Below are 22,159 nucleotides of genomic sequence, written 5' to 3'. Positions count from 1 at the left end.
GTTAAGCGACTTGACCTATTTTGACTGAGTTACATGACCTTGAACTTCTCAACTAGAATAGAAGAGAATGCCTTTATTGTCATTATACACATGTACAATGAGATTAAAGCATCTCCAATAACAGTGCAAACAGGGTGTAGAGAGAGAGAGAGGAAAAAAAATTAGGTGACTCTAGCAAAAAGTCAAAGTTTTGTCTATTTAGAAGAAGAACAATAACAACTTTATTCATCACACACTTGTGAAATTCTTCTCTGCATTTAACCCATCTGAACACACACTGCACACACGTGTGAGTAATGAGCACACACATATCCAGAGCAGTGGCAGCCATGCTAACAGCGCCCGGGGAGGAGTTCGGTGCCTCACTCAAGGGCACCTCAGCCCAAGGCCATCCCATATTAACCTAACTGCATGTCTTTGAACTGTGAGGGAAACCAGAGCACCCGGAGGAAACCCACACAGACACGGGGAGAACATGCAAACTTCACACAGAACGGCCCCCACCGGCCGCTGGGCTCAAACCCAGAACCGTCTTGCTGTGAGGCGACCGTGCTAACCATTTACACCACTGTGCCGCCATTTTTCATGGTCTTTGAGTTAGTCTTGCTCCTTTGCCATAGAAAAACATGTTTTAATGACTATTTATAGTTTTGACCTATTGACCTAGGTCAATATTATGTCATGTATTTTCAATGGCCTATATCTCAAAAACGGCACAAGGTAAGGCCATAGTTACTATTAACCATGAACAGGAAGTCATATATGGGCTTTCATTTGGGAGCATTGGTTTTGCCCTGGAGTGACCTTGACAGGTCAGATTAATGATCTGCATATTTTAAATGGCCTGTATCAAGAAATTGGTGAAAGATAGGAACTTAGTTAATATTATTCTCATCTCATTATCTCTAGCCGCTTTATCCTTCTACAGGGTCGCAGGCAAGCTGGAGCCTATCCCAGCTGACTACGGGCGCAAGGTGGGGTACACCCTGGACAAGTCGCCAGGTCATCACAGGGCTGACACATAGACACAGACAACCATTCACATTCACACCTACGGTCAATTTAGAGTCACCAGTTAACCTAACCTGCATGTCTTTGGACTGTGGGGGAAACCAGAGCACCCAGAGGAAACCCATGCGGACAACATGCAAACTCCACACAGAAAGACCCTCGCCGGCCATGGGGCTTGAACCCGGACCTTCTTGCTGTGAGGCGACAGTGCTAACCACTACACCACCGTGCCACCGTATGTGATCATATACAGATGATAATGTATTATGGAAAGTTGATATTTACCTGAATAAAGAAACATCAATCAATCAAATAAATAAATAACTATTTCCTCAACAATATTTCATAATTTTAACATATAATTAATTGCATTTGGACATTTCACCCTGGAGCTGGCATTTTTCAGGGAAGTAAAATGTTCTTTACAGTGAACATGTACACATTTTGGACACAGGCTTTAAAAGCTGTTTTTACAAACCCCCTTTACAGAGATTTATCCTGAATTACAGAGTTTCTCTCACATACACTCCATATTGTATTCATACATATTTAAGGAATTAGAACTGTTTGTGTTTAAAAACAGTTTGGGTTTAAAAACTCATTTGTACCATCAGCACAAACACACTGAACTGAATATGAGTAAGCAGGAAGAAGAGAAATAAATGGCGAGGACAACAGGCTACAATGTCATCGATGAACTGTGGTTCGAGAAGAAGCTCTGTGATGTACTCATCAAAGTTGATGGTGCTGAGTTCCACGCGCACGAGATCATCCTGTGTTGCTGCAGCTCATACTTCACGACTTTGTTCACTAACAGCTGCTACCCTCCAGATAAGTACAGTGTCCCTGACATTTCCTCTAAGATGATGGAGCTGATCATGGAGTATGTGTATAGATATCGTGTTAACATCACGGAGGAAAATGTGCATGAGCTGCTGATCACTGCTGATTACCTGGCAGTGAGCAGCCTGGTGAATGAGCGCTGCGCATTCCTGAAGGCTTAGCTGTGTTTGGAGAACTGCATTGGCATCTGCTGTCTTCCTCACTTTGATATCTGTGAGATGTTGAAGCAGTAGGCCTTCCAGTTTATCTTACACAACTTTGAGAAGATAGTGCACGTCTTTGAGGAGCTCCTGGACCTGACGGTTGAGCAGCTTGGTGAGATAATTGAGAATGATGAGCTGAACGTGAAACAGGAGAACGTGGTGTTTGAGACCATCTTACAGTGGGTCAGACATGCACCGCAGAATCGGAACGCTCATATGGGCGTGTTACTGCCCAAGGTGCGTATGGAGCTACTGACGCACAGTTACTTTATGAAACATGTGAGGAGCAACGCTTTTGTAACAGATAATGCAGCATGTAAGCCGATCATCACCAGAGTTCTGAAGAACATCTATGGGCTCAACCTGAATGAATCTCTCAGTTCTGACTTCACGCAGCCTCGCCTGCCCAATGCCGTTCTTCTAGCCATTGGTGGCTGGAGCCATGACAGTCCCAACTATGCCATAGTAACGTATGATATGCAAGCGGATCTCTGGGTCAGTGTGATATGCCCTGATGAGAGCCCAAGAGCCTATCACGGGATGGTTTATCTGAATGACTTTGTGTACTGCATCAGAGGATTCGGTGGTGACAATTACTTAAACAGTGTGAGAAGGTTTGAGCCCATCACAAGAACCTGGGCTTAGGTGATTCTCATGCACTCTCGTCAGTGTTGTGTGTGTGTGTATGTGTGCACACTAGACGGTCATATCTCTGCAATGGGAGGATTTGATGGCAACACAGTTGAGTGATATGAACCTGAGAATAATCAGTGGAGTATGATTGCACTGATGCACAAAACAAGTGTTCAGTGTGTGCGGCGAGTGTGTGTGTAGAAATAGACTACAGCAGACATTCCTGAACTTTTTGGGCAAATGACCCTAAAGTCTTCACCATCCTACATTTGTAATTAATATTTTGAACATTTTAAGAGCACAGTAAAATATGTAGCCTGTGTTTAACATCAATCACATGGACTGGGACGTTTGTCTATTTTTATAGCTGAACTCCACTAGTGTATCGTGGCAGGATAGTGAGAATGATTCAAATGACACATAGTCTATTAAATGAAATGTGGCTTCTAGTAACATTTAAAATATTGGCAGATGTGATAATCAATATTTCTAATATTAATTTATAAAATAAATGAATGAAACAAAAGAGGAGCTTCTCTTGCAATCCCATTTGTAAGTCAAGCGATCCCATGTGGGGACGTGACCCCTGGACTACAGTGTCTGTTAAAGGGGAACAGAGGGCAATATATAGAGTAAATATAACAATAAAACACACATTGATGAACCTTATTCAAGACTTACAAAAGTTTTTTGTTCTAAGGTTGGAAAGTTATAGTGTTTTGAAAGTAGCTTGAGCAAACTATTTCCGCAGTTTGAACAGCCCACCATGATATTAATTTTATCCAATCAGTTTACCGTAGAGCCTCATACATTCGTTGGCGTAAAGCAGAGGTGATAAGACGGCGGCGTTGTATACTTTCAACTTGCTGGTTCTCTTGATGTCATGGCGAGACCATAGTAACTTTTGTAAAGCACCGAAGGCTTTGGTGGCAGCTTGAATCTGGCGGTCTACCTCCAAGTCTGATGAGTTGATGTTGTGCATCTGCTTAATGCCTATAATGTAATATAATGGAATGTGATCTCAAAAACAAATTTCTGCTTGCTGCATACATTTCACAAGGGCCAGAGGCTGTATCCGACTGCATGGAAGAAGCCATGAGTTAAACCCTGTAGGGCATGCTGAAATAGCTCAGTAGGGAGAGCGTAAGACTGAAGGTCCTTGATTCATTCCCGGGTATCGGGATTGGTGGTTTGTGTACACATTTTGGCCAAGTGGGTGCTAAATTTTTTGCCAGAGCGAGGTCAGTTATATGGCAGTAATTTGATGGTAAAAACAATCTTGCAGCTGTGTCTTGGTTCCATGGTGTAATGGTTAGCACTCTGGACTCTGAATCCAGTGGTCTGAGTTCAACTCTCAGTAGAACCTCTGAAGCTGCTCTTTGCACCTCTTTAAATAATGTATTTCACCTGAAGGCTGCTTTTGAGCAAGCTTGCTTATCCCAAACCCTTTGTTTCCATCAACATGGAACAAGTTCTCTTCAAGATAGGTATGGTCCACTTCTGCAATTTTGGATCTGAGGTTTATTCCAGTACCATCACAGCTTCAATGATATTGGGCACTATAGGTCTGGATTTGGGTGCAACATGGTGGCTCGGGGAGCATTAGAACAGTTGGCGGTGGCACAGTCGTGTAGTGGTTAACGCTGTCGCCTCACAGCCAGCATGTTCTGGGTTTGAGCCCAGTGGCTGATGGGGGCCTTTCTGTGTGGAGTATGCATGTTCTTCCTGTGCCTGTGTGGGTTTCCTCTGGGAGCTCTGTTTTCCCCTGAAGACATGCAGGTTAGGTTAATTGGTGGGTCTAATTTGACTGTAGGTGTGAATGGTTGTTTGTCTTTATGTGTTAGCCCTGTGATGATCTGGTGACTTGTCCAGGGTGTGCCCTGCCTCTCGCCCATAGTCAGCTGGAATAGGCCCCACCTTGCTTGCGACCCTGTACAAGATAAGTGGTTACAGATAATGGATGGATGGAAAGCATAATTGGCTGTGCCCCTAGAACCAAATCAGAGTGATAACTGCCCATCAATGTTTAACTCACTTGGTCTGCTCACATGGTGTGATGGACCATCCATTGTACCCTCTGTTGCCAGATTGGATTGTGTGGGTTGGGCTGTGAACGAGCTCAAGTTCTGATCAGATCCTGTGCACTTTAAATGAAAAACACCTGAGTCAGTCCGCTGAGAATGAAATAGTGTTCAACTGGTGAATTCTCACTATGGACTTTCTGGAAAAGCAGTTAGCTAATGACTGTATTATTTAGTGGTGAATAAGAGAAGAGAAAATACAAAGAAAAAGACCATCTATCTGTCTATCATACCCTAACAATGGCTACTACCTTCCTGGATCCTTCGGTAATTGCTATGTTTTGGAGTGGTTTTGAGTGATTCAAGCAACTAAAGATACCTTTTAGAGTTTATGAAATTAAAGTTACTTTCAAAATGAAGCACAATTAGATGAATTGAAAAAGGAGCACTGATTTTTACGAGATTCATTAGTGCTTCTCTTTGAGGCAATCTCATGCGTGTATTTGAATTTCCTGCGTCCTGCAATCAGTTGAGTTACTGTATTTCAATGGCACATCCAGATACAAGGAATCGATTGACATTTTGCAAAACAACCAGAGAAGCTCTTGTTTTGCAGAACATTTCCCTCAACAGAAAAAGGCTTCCCCTGTCCTGACAACAACAGGACCTGTAAAGGAGAGGTCTGGCCAGTACAGGGATTGAACCTGTGACCTTGGTGTTATTAGCACCACACTCTAACCAACTGAGCTAACTGGCCAAAGAAAAAAAATGTCATGGCTGCTGAGGTGCTTCACTAAATAGTGACGAGGCAGTGACTATGCCTTGAACAGATGTCTTTTCTCTTGATTATTGTTTTGAAGCCCACAGTTCGACCCACTCACATACAGTATTTACACAGGGGGATGAAAATCCCGACATCCAGTCTCAAAAACGTATTCTATCTACTGAGCAAAGTCAGCATGGATAGCTTTAACAATGTGAAAGAAGGATGCACACCTACTTCCCTTCTTCAACATGGTGGTCCAAAAGCCACCATGTGCTCTGAAGAACCACTTCTCACCAACCTCGACCCAATTGCTCACACTGAACAATAAAGCAACATCTGCTTCCTGAAACATGCGTCAAAAGAAGGAGAAGCAGGCCAAGGATCCCATGTCAGGAAATTAGGTAGTTTTAAAAGACTGATCGATAATGAGGGCATTCTTCATGTTCCTCTTCCAAACGTCTTTGTACCTCAGTTTCTGTCCTCCTTGTTTCTGTCAGCCTCTTTCCTAGGCTCAGTTCTCCGTAGAAAACGGCTTCGGGTAGTCGCGTGTCAAGCGTGCGCCAGACGTGTCCAGCCCAACGAAGTTGGGAGGCTGTGATAAGTGTTTCAACGCTTACTGTTTTGGCTCGCCTGAGGACTTCTACATCGGGGACCTTGTCCTGCCATCTTATTTTGAGGATTTGATGCAGGTATCGCAGTTGTAGCCTGGTCAGATACTTGAAGTGTTTACCGTAGAGCCTCATACATTCGTTGGCGTAAAGCAGAGGTGATAAGACTGCGGCGTTGTATACTTTCAACTTGCTGGTTCTCTTGATGTCATGGCGAGACCATAGTTGCTTTTGTAAAGCACCGAAGGCTTTGGTGGCAGCTTGAATCTGGCGGTCTACCTCCAAGTCTGATGAGTTGATGTTGTGCATCTGCTTAATGCCTATAATGTAATATAATGGAATGTGATCTCAAAAACAAATTTCTGCTTGCTGCATACATTTCACAAGGGCCAGAGGCTGTATCCGACTGCATGGAAGAAGCCATGAGTTAAACCCTGTAGGGCATGCTGAAATAGCTCAGTAGGGAGAGCGTAAGACTGAAGGTCCCTGATTCATTCCCGGGTATCGGGATTGGTGGTTTGTGTACACCTTTGGCCAAGTGGGTGCTAAATTTTTTGCCAGAGCGAGGTCAGTTATATGGCAGTAATTTGATGGTAAAAACAATCTTGCAGCTGTGTCTTGGTTCCATGATGTAATGGTTAGCACTCTGGACTCTGAATCCAGTGGTCTGAGTTCAACTCTCAGTGGAACCTCTGAAGCTGCTCTTTGCACCTCTTTAAATAATGTATTTCACCTGAAGGCTGCTTTTGAGCAAGCTTGCATATCCCAAACCCTTTGTTTCCATCAACATGGAACAAGTTCTCTTCAAGATAGGTATGGTCCACTTCTGCAATTTTGGATCTGAGGTTTATTCCAGTACCATCACAGCTTCAATGATATTGGGCACTATAGGTCTGGATTTGGGTGCAACATGGTGGCTCGGGGAGCATTAGAACAGTTGGCGGTGGCACAGTCGTGTAGTGGTTAACGCTGTCGCCTCACAGCCAGCATGTTCTGGGTTTGAGCCCAGTGGCTGATGGGGGCCTTTCTGTGTGGAGTATGCATGTTCTTCCTGTGCCTGTGTGGGTTTCCTCTGGGTGCTCTGTTTTCCCCTGAAGACATGCAGGTTAGGTTAATTGGTGGGTCTAAATTGACTGTAGGTGTGAATGGTTGTTTGTCTTTATGTGTTAGCCCTGTGATGATCTGGTGACTTGTCCAGGGTGTGCCCTGCCTCTCGCCCATAGTCAGCTGGAATAGGCCCCACCTTGCTTGCGACCCTGTACAAGATAAGTGGTTACAGATAATGGATGGATGGAAAGCATAATTGGCTGTGCCCCTAGAACCAAATCAGAGTGATAACTGCCCATCAATGTTTAACTCACTTGGTCTGCTCACATGGTGTGATGGACCATCCATTGTACCCTCTGTTGCCAGATTGGATTGTGTGGGTTGGGCTGTGAACGAGCTCAAGTTCTGATCAGATCCTGTGCACTTTAAATGAAAAACACCTGAGTCAGTCCGCTCAGAATGAAATAGTGGTCAACTGGTGAATTCTCACTATGGACTTTCTGGAAAATCAGTTAGCTAATGACTGTATTATTTAGTGGTGAATAAGAGAAGAGAAAATACAAAGAAAAAGACCATCTATCTGTCTATCATACCCTAACAATGGCTACTACCTTCCTGGATCCTTCGGTAATTGCTATGTTTTGGAGTGGTTTTGAGTGATTCAAGCAACTAAAGATACCTTTTAGAGTTTATGAAATTAAAGTTACTTTCAAAATGAAGCACAATTAGATGAATTGAAAAAGGAGCACTGATTTTTACGAGATTCATTAGTGCTTCTCTTTGAGGCAATCTCATGCGTGTATTTGAATTTCCTGCGTCCTGCAATCAGTTGAGTTACTGTATTTCAATGGCACATCCAGATACAAGGAATCGATTGACATTTTGCAAAACAACCAGAGAAGCTCTTGTTTTGCAGAACATTTCCCTCAACAGAAAAAGGCTTCCCCTGTCCTGACAACAACAGGAGCTGAAAAGGAGAGAACTGGCCAGTACAGGGATTGAATCTGTGAACTTGGTGTTATTAGCACCACACTTTAACCAACTGAGCTAACTGGCCAAAGAAAAAAAATGTCATGGCTGCTGAGGTGCTTCACTAAATAGTGACGAGGCAGTGACTGCCTTGAACAGATGTCTTTTCTCTTGATTATTGTTTTGAAGCCCACAGTTCGACCCACTCACATACAGTATTTACACAGGGGGATGAAAATCCCGACATCCAGTCTCAAAAACGTATTCTATCTACTGAGCAAAGTCAGCATGGATAGCTTTAACAATGTGAAAGAAGGATGCACACCTACTTCCCTTCTTCAACATGGTGGTCCAAAAGCCACCATGTGCTCTGAAGAACCACTTCTCACCAACCTCGACCCAATTGCTCACACTGAACAATAAAGCAACATCTGCTTCCTGAAACATGCGTCAAAAGAAGGAGAAGCAGGCCAAGGATCCCATGTCAGGAAATTAGGTAGTTTTAAAAGACTGATCGATAATGAGGGCATTCTTCATGTTCCTCTTCCAAACGTCTTTGTACCTCAGTTTCTGTCCTCCTTGTTTCTGTCAGCCTCTTTCCTAGGCTCAGTTCTCCGTAGAAAACGGCTTCGGGTAGTCGCGTGTCAAGCGTGCGCCAGACGTGTCCACCCCAACGAAGTTGGGAGGCTGTGATAAGTGTTTCCACGCTTACTGTTTTGGCTCGCCTGAGGACTTCTACATCGGGGACCTTGTCCTGCCATCTTATTTTGAGGATTTGATGCAGGTATCGCAGTTGTAGCCTGGTCAGATACTTGAAGTGTTTACCGTAGAGCCTCATACATTCGTTGGCGTAAAGCAGAGGTGATAAGACTGCGGCGTTGTATACTTTCAACTTGCTGGTTCTCTTGATGTCATGGCGAGACCATAGTTGCTTTTGTAAAGCACCGAAGGCTTTGGTGGCAGCTTGAATCTTGCGGTCTACCTCCAAGTCTGATGAGTTGATGTTGTGCATCTGCTTAATGCCTATAATGTAATATAATGGAATGTGATCTCAAAAACAAATTTCTGCTTGCTGCATACATTTCACAAGGGCCAAAGGCTGTATCCGACTGCATGGAAGAAGCCATGAGTTAAACCCTGTAGGGCATGCTGAAATAGCTCAGTAGGGAGAGCGTAAGACTGAAGGTCCCTGATTCATTCCCAGGTATCGGGATTGGTGGTTTGTGTACACCTTTGGCCAATTGGGTGCTAAATTTTTTGCCAGTGCGAGGTCAGTTATATGCCAGTAATTTGATGGTAAAAACAATCTTGCAGCTGTGTCTTGGTTCCATGGTGTAATGGTTAGCACTCTGGACTCTGAATCCAGTGGTCTGAGTTCAACTCTCAGTGGAACCTCTGAAGCTGCTCTTTGCACCTCTTTAAATAATGTATTTCACCTGAAGGCTGCTTTTGAGCAAGCTTGCATATCCCAAACCCTTTGTTTCCATCAACATGGAACAAGTTCTCTTCAAGATACCGTATATATATATATTTTAACTTTGTCTCTCGTAACCTAGCCTCCTTCATCTAACCATATTAGCCATGACCTATCCTTGGGGTAAAAAACGCCTGAAAAACGTAATGTTATTTGAGGAGTTGCATGATGACTGTCTATGTTCTCAACGTAGTGTCTACACGGGTTAAAGACTATTGTTTTTTGTTCCTAGATAATATTTAAGTGCCGTAATACCGTTCTATACGTGCAAGAATTGGTCTTATTAAAGCTTGTGGCTGTCTGGCTTAGTTAAAATGCTAACCGTTAGCACCCGACTAGCTGCTATTTTAGAACATCGAGTGATCAAATGGTAATGTGTAACCCATGTGTGTGTTATGAGGTCGTGGTGCATACATCCAAGGCACTACACAAACTTCAGGAAGTGGCAAAGAAAAGGAAGAAAAAGGAGTAAAGATGGACTGACTTTGGGGTGGGGAACTGAAGATGGATTGGGAACTGAATTAATAAATAATAGTAATTAATAAATGTTCTGTTTTGTTGAAACTGTTGTCTGACTGATATTGTGTGTGTGTGTGTGTGGGGTCCGCGTCGCCACGCTACCTCACTCTTTGTTGACCATGGTTGTGTTTGCATCCCTGTAACACCAAGGCAACTAACAATAATCAAAACGCATTACCCTAATTGGTGCAAAGCCTGCATGCCCTATCAGAACATTTAATTCTGCGTGGCTTCCTGAAAAAAAACTCAAGTGCCCTATCGTAAGGGAAGTAATTGGGTCCGGGACCATTTATGGAGATTCGTAAGCAGGCTGCCAGGTGTTCCCCTTGGAGCCTATTCCTGAGGTCTGTTTTAATCTATGGATAAAAAGTACATTTTCTTCATCATCAAAGCACTAAAAATTTCTATTACATCAAAAAATATACAAAGGAATACTGAATTTCTATGTGCTTGCCCTATTCATAGCTGAGAAATCCCGCTCGCAATTCTACTTTGCCAATAAAGCTAATAAAGATGTTTCTTAAAATATTCAGATTTTATGCTTCAGATAGCATCAACTAGGCATCCCCGCGAGTATAACATTTTATTTGGGCTAGTGGGAAATCCTTATTTATTGTGAATGTCAAGCCATTATTAATAACTTGCATGAATGCTGAAGCGGGATAAACGGGATAATGCAATAAGGCCGGTTCCTCGCGTCAAGCTGCTACTGTATGCATCGAAATTGGTTTATAGCCTGACTCAGGGATGTCCGTTTCCTGTAAGCCAAGAAGGCTATGATAAAGCTCATCACGAGCACGACGTAGGCTACCTTTTAAAATAAGGGGTCGGAAGGCGAATCGGGAAGACTGCGTTATTTTTAATTAGCCTAACAGGACTACTTGCAGTCCAGGTATATGCGCAACGGCAGGCCTGTGTACATGCCTCTCTGTCTTTCTGTCTCTGTGTGTGCGGGTGTGTGCGCGCACGCGCGTGAACGAGAAGAAAGAGCACTATGAATGAACGGAACGATACGCAACGGAATTTTTTTATTTTCAAAATCACGAGTCTGATTGTGTGGCGATAGGAATCCATTGTGTGGCGCTGCGCCACACAATGGTCTATGTATGGGAAACCCTGTCTTGTTCGAATAGATAATAAATCCGAATTGTTATAATCTTTCAGAATGAGTGAGCTTTTTGTTATACTTGGAGATAAAGTGTTTACTAAGTACTGCCTTAAAAATTTGTTACATTTTTCGTTTACTAAATCCAGACCATCTATCTTTATTGTGTTTTCACCCCAAAACACAAGACATCACAATATTGTCTTTCTACTCCAAATATCAAATATCAACCAAATGCATCATATTATAATAATGATGCCCACATTTGTAGTCTAATCACCTCATTTGGCGTTTTTCGGATCTGCTCTCCACAAACTAAACACACGGCTTTATCTCTGACTTCAGTAAATAAATACTTAGCAATCCATGTTTTTTGTTGAAAGCCCTGCATTCGGCATCTACCTTTCTTCTTTTTGCGGACATTTTGGGGGCTAAAGTCTTCTTGTGACCTGCTCGCAACAACGTCGATTCGGTGTAGGTATCAGATCTTTTTTTAAATTATTATTTATTTATACAATACAACAACAAAACAGCAAGAACAAGTGAAAGACAAAGCGACAGACATTCCAAGACATGACAAAGGAATAAACAAACAAAAAAAAGTAACATAAAATCACACCTCCTCTGAAAATATAATCTGAAAAGAAAACTTATCAAATACATATATACATGTAAGAAGGGGAAAAAAAGAATAAGGGGTTTATGAAAGGTTAATTTCTGCTATAAATGTGTACAGTTTATTTGCATGGGGATTGTTTATATATTTCAGACAATTTTGTAACAAGGACAGTTCATTCTTAAGAGCAGGCCATGAAGGGGGGATTTGGCATATCGACACTTGTGTATGTAATATTTTGTAAAAATAATGAGATTATTCACCAAAAACTCAGTTTTCTTATCTTTAAGGATTACTCCCATTTGAATATTTTGAAAGGACCAGGAGCCAATGTTTCTGGAGCTGGACAATATTAAATCATGGAGAGATTTCCACAAACTTTGGACAATTTCACATTTGTAAAACAGGTGCTCTGTCGTTTCCATATCTGTTTTGCAACTATAACAGTTTTCTACATCAAATTTAAATCTTCTTTTTATAAATTCATTTGAGGGATAAATGTTATTTATAGTTTTAAAATGAACTTCTTTACATTTTGGGGAAATTGGGAATTTTAAGTTTCTTGCAGTGTTTCCCACAGACCAGGTAGCAATTTGTGGTGCTCCACTGTGCCGATGAGGGAATCGTGCGCGGTGGTGTCGTGGCGGTCGGTGGAGTCGGTCATTGGGGTGTATGCAAAGTGTTTACAGCGGGCGGTGTTCAAACACACAGTATTTTTCTTCAGAGTCACCTGCTGGGACTTTTTTTAAGCTACAAGAAGCATTTGACAGGCATGAAAATCTCTCACCTTTCGGCGAAATTCGCCGTTTTGAAGTCAAAAAGGGTGACCTACGCGAATCGTGTAGATCCGAGGAGATTTTTTTTTTTTTTAATTATCATATGATTGACTTAATACGCAAACCAAGCACTTCAGAAATCGGCCCTTTAAATGACACTTGGACGGTCAGTAAATCCTCCTGGCTGCTTCGCTGCCGAGAACCAATCATATGCCCAACTGCGTTCCATTATTCCAATCATGCGCACACTCTTCACGTGTACTTGGAGTGCATGGAGAGAGCCTGTGGTTGAATTGCAAAGCTGCGAGAACGAGAAGCAGGACATATCCACCTGGGGCCATTATTAAAAAATGTTCTGTTTCCGGTCCACCGGCCGGGTGAGTGCCGTTTGTGCGGGTGAAATTTTTTTTTTAACGCCGGTTTTTCGACATTTTTTTCGGGTTTGTAAATCTAAACTCGAACTTGACATTTACGCATTCCCAGGGCTTTCCACGAAGGCTCATACTGCCTCCGCCGAGTGTGCACGCACACTACTGCCTCCGCCGAGTGCGCGCGCGCACACACCGCATGTCGGGGCCGCGGATGAGTTCCTCTCCCCTGATCAACGAAGTCGGCGGGGAATTTGTGGTTATTATCGGTACAAACAGCGCGAATCACAACTTAAATGAGTGCGGTTCAGTTTGACATTATTGTCAGTCCGTTAGATAAACATTTAATTTTATTAAAATCGAAAATCAATATTTAGAGCCTGTGGGCTACAAAAATAGTCATTAAAGTAGCCGGCTGGACTTAATTGCGTGGATGCAGCCGGTGCTTGTGGAAAGCCCTGTCGAATCAGCTCTGCGCATGCGCCACAAAAAAAATGGCAGCCACCATGAAGGAAGGAGATCCGGAGTTTTCAAACATTTGCTTAAGTGTGAAATCGCAAAATGGTATTCTAGCGAACAACAAAATAGTAAAGATTCAGAAAAACAAATCATTCAGTGATCATTTTAATAGTGTAATTTCATCCGAACTAGGCCTAACGGTCGATTTAGAACTACGAAAAGTCCGTGTGTCGGACATTTTAAGTACCTTTGTAAAAGTTTTGCAAATGTTGCAGTCAGCATTTAAAATGCTAACTTAAAGTTTTTGTACAAGTTTCAGTTGATTAAACTGTCATTTTATTAAATGTGTCTGCTTTTGTAATAAAAAAGTACTGAAAAAAAAGCAAACACAGCATTGCGATTTCTTATCCATCCATATATAATAAAAAAAATTAAAAATAAAAATCCCTCCCTCCCGACTGAAAATTTTTTTGCTCACCCGGTGGACAGGAAACGGATTTTTTTTTAAGGATGGCCTGGGACAAGGCAGACCAGAGCGTAACTTACACATTTACCTGCATTTACCAGCGGATTGAATTTGGTGAGTAATGGTTTCAATCGTTTTCATATTTTGTGCGGTATAACAAAGTTACTGCCGTTCGCTACAGCTTGCGTTGAACACTGCCAGAGCTAGCCGAAGCTCTGGTGAAAATAATAGCTCCCGTTTGCCAGATATTAAGTTAGCTTAAAGCTTGTGTAGTTAACGGTAACATAAAAGAAGAAACACAAACTTCTTTCTATTATCTCTGTAATTGGTATTTCAGGGACGTGTGAGGTTAATATTCACGTGAGGGTCTGAAAAGGCTGAAGGTGAAGTGGTAAACTCTAAAACTTGTTAGCCTATGCTTTGACCCATGCTTGAAGCCTTTTGTGACAAAATAAAAACTTGTGAACCCTGGTCTTTTTTACAGTCCACTGTTTTACACTGTTATTTATTGATTCATTAAAACGTAATGGTTTTGAGCCATCTAAAATAGCGAAAGCGGGCGTCTCGCATTTACTGCTCGGGCTCCATCCATTGACAAGACGGGGCGTCAATTTTTTTCAGCGCGAAATTAGAGAGAAGACAACAGGGAAGAGTGTGTCACGAAAGGCTTGCTGTGTGTTTAGACCAAAAGCCACTAAAGCTGTTGTGTAAATCGTTATGTTGATATTATTTTTAGTCGCTGCTGTAGCTTTTGTCACCATTCTAAGTCAGCTAGCCTACTTCTAGCCATTAAAGCTTTAGTAGTTTCTGGTGTGAACACATATGGCCCTTTTCCACTGCCCTTTTTCAGCTCACTTCAGCCCGACACGGCTCGCGTTTCGACTACCAAAAACCAGCACGACTCAGCTCGCTTCAGCCCTGCTTAGCCCCTAAAACTCGCACCGTTTTGGAGTGGGGCTGAAGCGAGCCAAACCGTGCCGACTGAGGCTGGGGGCGTGAGCAGACACTCCCCTGTGCACTGATTGGTGAGGAGGAGTGTCCTCACATGCCCACACACGCCCCGCGAGCGCGCTGGGATCTGTAAACACCGCAAACCCGGAAGAAGAATAATTATGAATTACGAGAATTTCTGAAGCCTTATGCGCCTCGCCTCATCTATACGCTCTTGCCAGTATCTGTCCGCGTTGTCGGTGACAACAAGCCACAGCACCAAGACCAGCAACACTAACGACTCCATGTCCTCCATGTTTATTGTTTACTATTCGGGTCGTGAGACTACCGCTTAAAAGATCACTGAATCAGTGACATACAGAGCATCGTGGACGAGTTCGCGGAGCGCAAGGCTCGTCGTATGCCCTTCAAATAATGCGCGCAGTAGGCTATTGATGTTTTATTATGAGCCATGTACAGTATGTCGCTGAATGTTTTTTTTGTTTGAGTTACATGTTCGTTTGAAGGACTTAATGTACAAAATAACATAGTTGCACCCCGTAGTGTTGAAATTGGTAAACACAGTGCATTCAGTGAGGTTTGCACCGCCCTCCTTTTATTTCTGACTCTTCCTGTCACCGTTGCAACCTCTGAGCGCTCATTCGTATGCCCTTCAAATAATGTGCGCAGTATAGGCTATTGATGTTTTATTATGAGCCATGTACAGTATCCTAATGTTTTTTGTTTCTGAGTTACATGTTCGTTTGAAGGACTTGATGTACTAAATAACATAGTTGCACCCGGTAGTGTTGAAATTGGTAAACACCGCAGTTGCGGACATTTTGTAACCTAAAATGATGTTATGATAAGCTTTAATAAAATGCCCGGTCATTTGCCCCGCCCCCGGCCCGGCTCTGACTTGTTCCGCCACTGTCACTGATGTCACTGTTTGCGCTGCTTAACGACATCACGTGACGTCCACCCACTTTCGCTAACTCCACCCAATGTGTCCACCCACTCCCAGCCAGCACGGTTCAGCGCGGTTGTAGTCGAAATGCAACTTCAATAGCCCCGCTCAGCTCGACTCAGCTCGACTCGGCACGGCACGGCTCAGCCGCGTTTGTAGTGGAAAAGCGGCAATAGACCGTGAGCCAGGGCCTCAAAATATGGAAACCGTTACCGAAAAAGTGGCAAAGGCTACCATACCTTTTCTGAAAGCTTGGATTCTCAGCTTTTCAGTGATGTATGATGGCCATCTGACAAGAGTAGCTGTTTTGAGTTATCACACATAATGTAAACTAAGGTTGAGAAAATATTGCGTATAAATCAAGCAGAACACTGTATTCATTTTGTAATGTAAATTCCATGAAAGTTGGGACCTGATATAAATTATATGTGGTGGACATGTATTAAGGACCCTTTGAAATGTCTCAAAATGCTGAATAACAACTTTTTCTAAAAATGTTTTACCTCAGACTTTCAACTCGACATGTCAACAAATTAGAATCGTATACTACTGTTTTGGGGCGGCACGGTGGTGTAGTGGTTAGCGCTGTCGCCTCACAGCAAGAAGGTCTGGGTTCGAGCCCCGTGGCCGGCGAGGGCCTTTCTGTGCGGAGTTTGCATGTTCTCCCCGTGTCCGCGTGGGTTTCCTCCGGGTGCTCCGGTTTCCCCCACAGTCCAAAGACATGCAGGTTAGGTTAACTGGTGACTCTAAATTGACTGTAGGTGTGAGTGTGAATGGTTGTCTGTGTCTATGTGTCAGCCCTGTGATGACCTGGCGACTTGTCCAGGGTGTACCCTGCCTTTCGCCCGTAGTCAGCTGGGATAGGCTCTAGCTTGCCTGCGACCCTGTAGAACAGGATAAAGCGGCTACAGATAATGAGATGAGACTACTGTTTTGTCTTTGAAAAAATGCCATGTCTGTTATCAAACTGAAAATCCCCCCTCCAAATCAGATAATATGGGTAAATGGTACATTTTCTGAATCCTCAGGGTCATGCCAGTATTTCAGTGTTTGGATTTTGTTTTTCTGGTGCTCCCTGGTGCCACAGAATTAAAAGACAAAGGATGACTTAGGCAGAAATGGAAGGAAAATGTGTGTGATTAAAAGTTTGAAGAGCTCCAGGGTTGGCTGTACTCATCTAAAATGCTCATAAAAGGATTTAAATGAAAGCTCAGAGTCTCCCCTTTAAAATGATGCCAAACATAACAAAATAAAATATTCCAATATGTCCAATATAGATTTCGGCAATATCAGTGTTCTGCTTGATTTATACACAATATTTTCTCAACCTTAGTTTACATTATGTGTGATAACTCAAAACAGCTACTCCTGTCAGATGGCCGTCATACATCATTGAAAAGCTGAGACTCCAAGCTTTCAGAAAAGGTATGGTAGCCTTTGCCACTTTTTCGGTAACGACCAACCCCTCTAGGTCACGGACTAACAGTAGAGAGTGGTTTACAGTTGATACTGATGTACCACTTGCACTAATACAAACATTATCCTTAGAATGAGTGTGTTAGGGGAAGAGGACGCTGCAGCTGTTAAGCTGGATGCAGGCATTAAATGCAGCTGGAAGTGGGCCTGGCTTAAGCTGGAGGGCAAGGTATCTGTGAAGGGACAAGAGGTGTCCTTTCATGTTGGGGATTTCTTTAAGAAAATTGACAGAGAGGGATTGGCCAGGTGTGTCCTCTGCCACAAGGACATAAATTATGCAAACAAGGGCAGCCATGCTTTGATTGCTCACGTCCAAACTGCGATACATCAGTGTACCAGAAGTATTTCCTCCGCACCACCAACGCCCGTCGCCCGACAATACCCCACCCCCGCGCGTGCGCACCCTTCTCACCTTTTCAACCCCTGACCCATTTTCATGCCTGATTTGAGATTATTCAGTTCAATCTAAATTCTTTTAAGTTCTTTAAGAGAAGACAGCTAAAACAATTTTTACCAGAACCCTGCCTGGTTTCATTCCTCGACCCAACTTTACATTACAGGGCAGGCCATTAGTTTGCTGGGCTTGATGTTGGTGGAAAACCTGTCTTTTAAATTTATGGAAATTACTCACCAAAATTGAAGTTAAAGTTTAGTTTTTACCTTAGTTTTTTTGCCTTTTTGGTGGCAATCTTTCAATCATTCTTTAGTTGACATTCAAGGAATAAATTACAAAAATGAAGCTGGAGGTTTGTATTTTAAAATATTGAACTCAACACTTACCTCAACCAATACTAAAATGAAATAAATAGTATAATGTAACAACAAAATAATAATAAAATAAAATATCATAATTAGATGTAAGAAACCGTGCAAACGGCGCGCTTTTCGGCGCATTCCGCTTTTTCCCCGGCATTTTGGGCTACTTGTGTAATTCGTGCAGATCCGAAGAGTGTTTTTTTTTATGGGGGGTTGCTCTCCGGTAATCCACTCTGGTAGTAATGATAGACCCGAGTACTGTGCAGACCATACAACGTTTGGTTCCCCCTGGTGGATATATGGAACCATTGACAGCAGAGATAGTAAGATTGACAGTGTAGCTGTTGGCTGCTATTATAATATTCAACAGCGTTCCGTTACAAACTGCTAGCTGCTACACTGTCAGTGGATGGAACCGACGGCTGGGCAATCTGGTTGCTAAGGAACGTGACTCCCGGGCTTTTCCTCAGATAGGTGTGTTCATTTATCAACTTGCTGAATTTCATCTAGTAGTGTGTATTTCTTTGGAGCCTCGGTGACTGGGAGTAAACGATCAGCGTTGAAGTGGAAGTCATTTACTCGTCTACAATCAAAGCGTAAGTGTTAAAATAATTGTTCATATATATATATATATATATATATATATATATATATATATACCAGGTATGGTCCACTTCTGCAATTTTGGATCTGAGGTTTATTCCAGTACCATCACAGCTTCAATGATATTGGGCACTATAGGTCTGGATTTGGGTGCAACATGGTGGCTCGGGGAGCATTAGAACAGTTGGCGATGGCACAGTCGTGTAGTGGTTAACGCTGTCGCCTCACAGCCAGCATGTTCTGGGTTTGAGCCCAGTGGCTGATGGGGGCCTTTCTGTGTGGAGTATGCATGTTCTTCCTGTGCCTGTGTGGGTTTCCTCTGGGTGCTCTGTTTTCCCCTGAAGACATGCAGGTTAGGTTAATTGGTGGGTCTAAATTGACTGTAGGTGTGAATGGTTGTTTGTCTTTATGTGTTAGCCCTGTGATGATCTGGTGACTTGTCCAGGGTGTGCCCTGCCTCTCGCCCATAGTCAGCTGGAATAGGCCCCACCTTGCTTGCGACCCTGTACAAGATAAGTGGTTACAGATAATGGATGGATGGATGGATGGAAAGCATAATTGGCTGTGCCCCTAGAACCAAATCAGAGTGATAACTGCCCATCAATGTTTAACTCACTTGATCTGCTCACATGGTGTGATGGACCATCCATTGTACCCTCTGTTGCCAGATTGGATTGTGTGGGTTGGGCTGTGAACGAGCTCAAGTTCTGATCAGATTCTGTGCACTTTAAATGAAAAACACCTGAGTCAGTCCCCTCAGAATGAAATAGTGGTCAACTGGTGAATTCTCACTATGGACTTTCTGGAAAAGCAGTTAGCTAATGACTGTATTATTTAGTGGTGAATAAGAGAAGAGAAAATACAAAGAAAAAGACCATCTATCTGTCTATCATACCCTAACAATGGCTACTACCTTCCTGGATCCTTCGGTAATTGCTATGTTTTGGAGTGGTTTTGAGTGATTCAAGCAACTAAAGATACCTTTTAGAGTTTATGAAATTAAAGTTACTTTCAAAATGAAGCACAATTAGATGAATTGAAAAAGGAGCACTGATTTTTACGAGATTCATTAGTGCTTCTCTTTGAGGCAATCTCATGCGTGTATTTGAATTTCCTGCGTCCTGCAATCAGTTGAGTTACTGTATTTCAATGGCACATCCAGATACAAGGAATCGATTGACATTTTGCAAAACAACCAGAGAAGCTCTTGTTTTGCAGAACATTTCCCTCAACAGAAAAAGGCTTCCCCTGTCCTGACAACAACAGGAGCTGTAAAGGAGAGAACTGGCTAGTACAGGGATTGAACCTGTGACCTTGGTGTTATTAGCACCACACTCTAACCAACTGAGCTAACTGGCCAACTAAAAAAAATGTCATGGCTGCTGAGGTGCTTCACTAAATAGTGACGAGGCAGTGACTTTGCCTTGAACAGATGTCTTTTCTCTTGATTATTGTTTTGAAGCCCACAGTTCGACCCACTCACATACAGTATTTACACAGGGGGATGAAAATCCCGACATCCAGTCTGAAAAACGTATTTTATCTACTGAGCAAAGTCAGCATGGATAGCTTTAACAATGTGAAAGAAGGATGCACACCTACTTCCCTTCTTCAACATGGTGGTCCAAAAGCCACCATGTGCTCTGAAGAACCACTTCTCACCAACCTCGACCCAATTGCTCACACTGAACAATAAAGCAACATCTGCTTCCTGAAACATGCGTCAAAAGAAGGAGAAGCAGGCCAAGGATCCCATGTCAGGAAATTAGGTAGTTTTAAAAGACTGATCGATAATGAGGGCATTCTTCATGTTCCTCTTCCAAACGTCTTTGTACCTCAGTTTCTGTCCTCCTTGTTTCTGTCAGCCTCTTTCCTAGGCTCAGTTCTCCGTAGAAAACGGCTTCGGGTAGTCGCGTGTCAAGCGTGCGCCAGATGTGTCCAGCCCAACGAAGTTGGGAGGCTGTGATAAGTGTTTCCACGCTTACTGTTTTGGCTCGCCTGAGGACTTCTACATCGGGGACCTTGTCCTGCCATCTTATTTTGAGGATTTGATGCAGGTGTCGCAGTTGTAGCCTGGTCAGATACTTGAAGTGTTTACCGTAGAGCCTCATACATTCGTTGGCGTAAAGCAGAGGTGATAAGACTGCGGCGTTGTATACTTTCAACTTGCTGGTTCTCTTGATGTCATGGCGAGACCATAGTTGCTTTTGTAAAGCACCGAAGGCTTTGGTGGCAGCTTGAATCTGGTGGTCTACCTCCAAGTCTGATGAGTTGATGTTGTGCATCTGCTTAATGCCTATAATGTAATATAATGGAATGTGATCTCAAAAACAAATTTCTGCTTGCTGCATACATTTCACAAGGGCCAGAGGCTGTATCCGACTGCATGGAAGAAGCCATGAGTTAAACCCTGTAGGGCATGCTGAAATAGCTCGGTAGGGAGAGCGTAAGACTGAAGGTCCCTGATTCATTCCCGGGTATCGGGATTGGTGGTTTGTGTACACCTTTGGCCAAGTGGGTGCTAAATTTTTTGCCAGAGCGAGGTCAGTTATATGGCAGTAATTTGATGGTAAAAACAATCTTGCAGCTGTTCCATGGTGTAATGGTTAGAACTCTGAATCCAGTGGTCTGAGTTCAACTCTCAGTGGAACCTCTGAAGCTGCTCTTTGCACCTCTTTAAATAATGTATTTCACCTGAAGGCTGCTTTTGAGCAAGCTTGCATATCCCAAACCCTTTGTTTCCATCAACATGGGACAAGTTCTCTTCAAGATACCGTATATATATATATTTTTTTTAACTTTGTCTCTCGTAACCTAGCCTCCTTCATCTAACCATATTAGCCATGACCTATCCTTGGGGTAAAAAATGCCTGAAAAACGTAATGTTATTTGAGGAGTTGCATGATGACTGTATATGTTCTCAACGTAGTGTCTACACGGGTTAATGACTATTGTTTTTTGTTCTTAGATAATATTTAAGTGCCGTTATACCGTTCTATACGTGCAAGAATTGGTCTTATTAAAGCTTGTGGCTGTCTGGCTTAGTTAAAATGCTAACCGTTAGCACCCGACTAGCTGCTATTTTAGAACATCGAGTGATCAAATGGTAATGTGTAACCCATGTGTGTGTTATGCCTTCATGGTGCATACATCCAAGGCACTACACGAACTTCAGGAAGTGGCAAAGAAAAGGAAGAAAAAGGAGTAAAGATGGACTCACTTTGGGGTGGGGAACTGAAGATGGATTGGGAACTGAATTAATAAATAATAGTAATTAATAAATGTTCTGTTTTGTTGAAACTGTTGTCTGACTGATATTGTGTGTGTGTGTGTGGGGGGGTCTGCGTCGCCACGCTACCTCACTCTGTTGACCATGGTTGTGTTTGCATCCCTGTAACACCAAGGCAACTAACAATAATCAAAACGCATTACCCTAATTGGTGCAAAGCCTGCATGCCCTATCAAAACATTTAATTCTGCGTGGCTTCCTGAAAAAAAACTCAAGTGCCCTATCGTAAGGGAAGTCATTGGGTTCGGGACCAT

General features: G+C 42.9%; 6 non-coding genes and 1 pseudogene across 6 annotated transcripts; 4 read left to right on the top strand and 3 right to left on the bottom strand.

Annotated features, from left to right (window-relative positions):
• Positions 1 to 1,646: 1,646 nt before the first annotated feature.
• LOC132882517 (kelch-like protein 10) lies at positions 1,647 to 2,891 on the top strand (annotated as a pseudogene).
• Positions 2,892 to 3,984: 1,093 nt separating this feature from the next.
• On the top strand, positions 3,985 to 4,056 carry trnaq-cug (transfer RNA glutamine (anticodon CUG)). Its single transcript has one exon. It is a non-coding gene; the product is annotated as a tRNA-Gln (tRNA).
• A 1,338-nt stretch (positions 4,057 to 5,394) lies between these two features.
• trnai-aau (transfer RNA isoleucine (anticodon AAU)) lies at positions 5,395 to 5,468 on the bottom strand. Its single transcript has one exon. It is a non-coding gene; the product is annotated as a tRNA-Ile (tRNA).
• Positions 5,469 to 6,705: 1,237 nt separating this feature from the next.
• Positions 6,706 to 6,777, top strand: trnaq-cug (transfer RNA glutamine (anticodon CUG)). The gene has a single exon. It is a non-coding gene; the product is annotated as a tRNA-Gln (tRNA).
• Positions 6,778 to 8,115: 1,338 nt separating this feature from the next.
• trnai-aau (transfer RNA isoleucine (anticodon AAU)) lies at positions 8,116 to 8,189 on the bottom strand. Its single transcript has one exon. It is a non-coding gene; the product is annotated as a tRNA-Ile (tRNA).
• Positions 8,190 to 9,424: 1,235 nt separating this feature from the next.
• On the top strand, positions 9,425 to 9,496 carry trnaq-cug (transfer RNA glutamine (anticodon CUG)). The gene has a single exon. It is a non-coding gene; the product is annotated as a tRNA-Gln (tRNA).
• A 10,405-nt stretch (positions 9,497 to 19,901) lies between these two features.
• trnai-aau (transfer RNA isoleucine (anticodon AAU)) lies at positions 19,902 to 19,975 on the bottom strand. Its single transcript has one exon. It is a non-coding gene; the product is annotated as a tRNA-Ile (tRNA).
• Positions 19,976 to 22,159: the final 2,184 nt, after the last annotated feature.

The sequence above is a fragment of the Neoarius graeffei genome, chromosome 3 (genome assembly GCF_027579695.1).
Source record: "Neoarius graeffei isolate fNeoGra1 chromosome 3, fNeoGra1.pri, whole genome shotgun sequence".
Classification (NCBI taxonomy): domain Eukaryota; kingdom Metazoa; phylum Chordata; class Actinopteri; order Siluriformes; family Ariidae; genus Neoarius; species Neoarius graeffei.
Note: the sequence above shows the minus strand (reverse complement) of the source record. Positions and strands in the feature narration are given on the sequence as shown.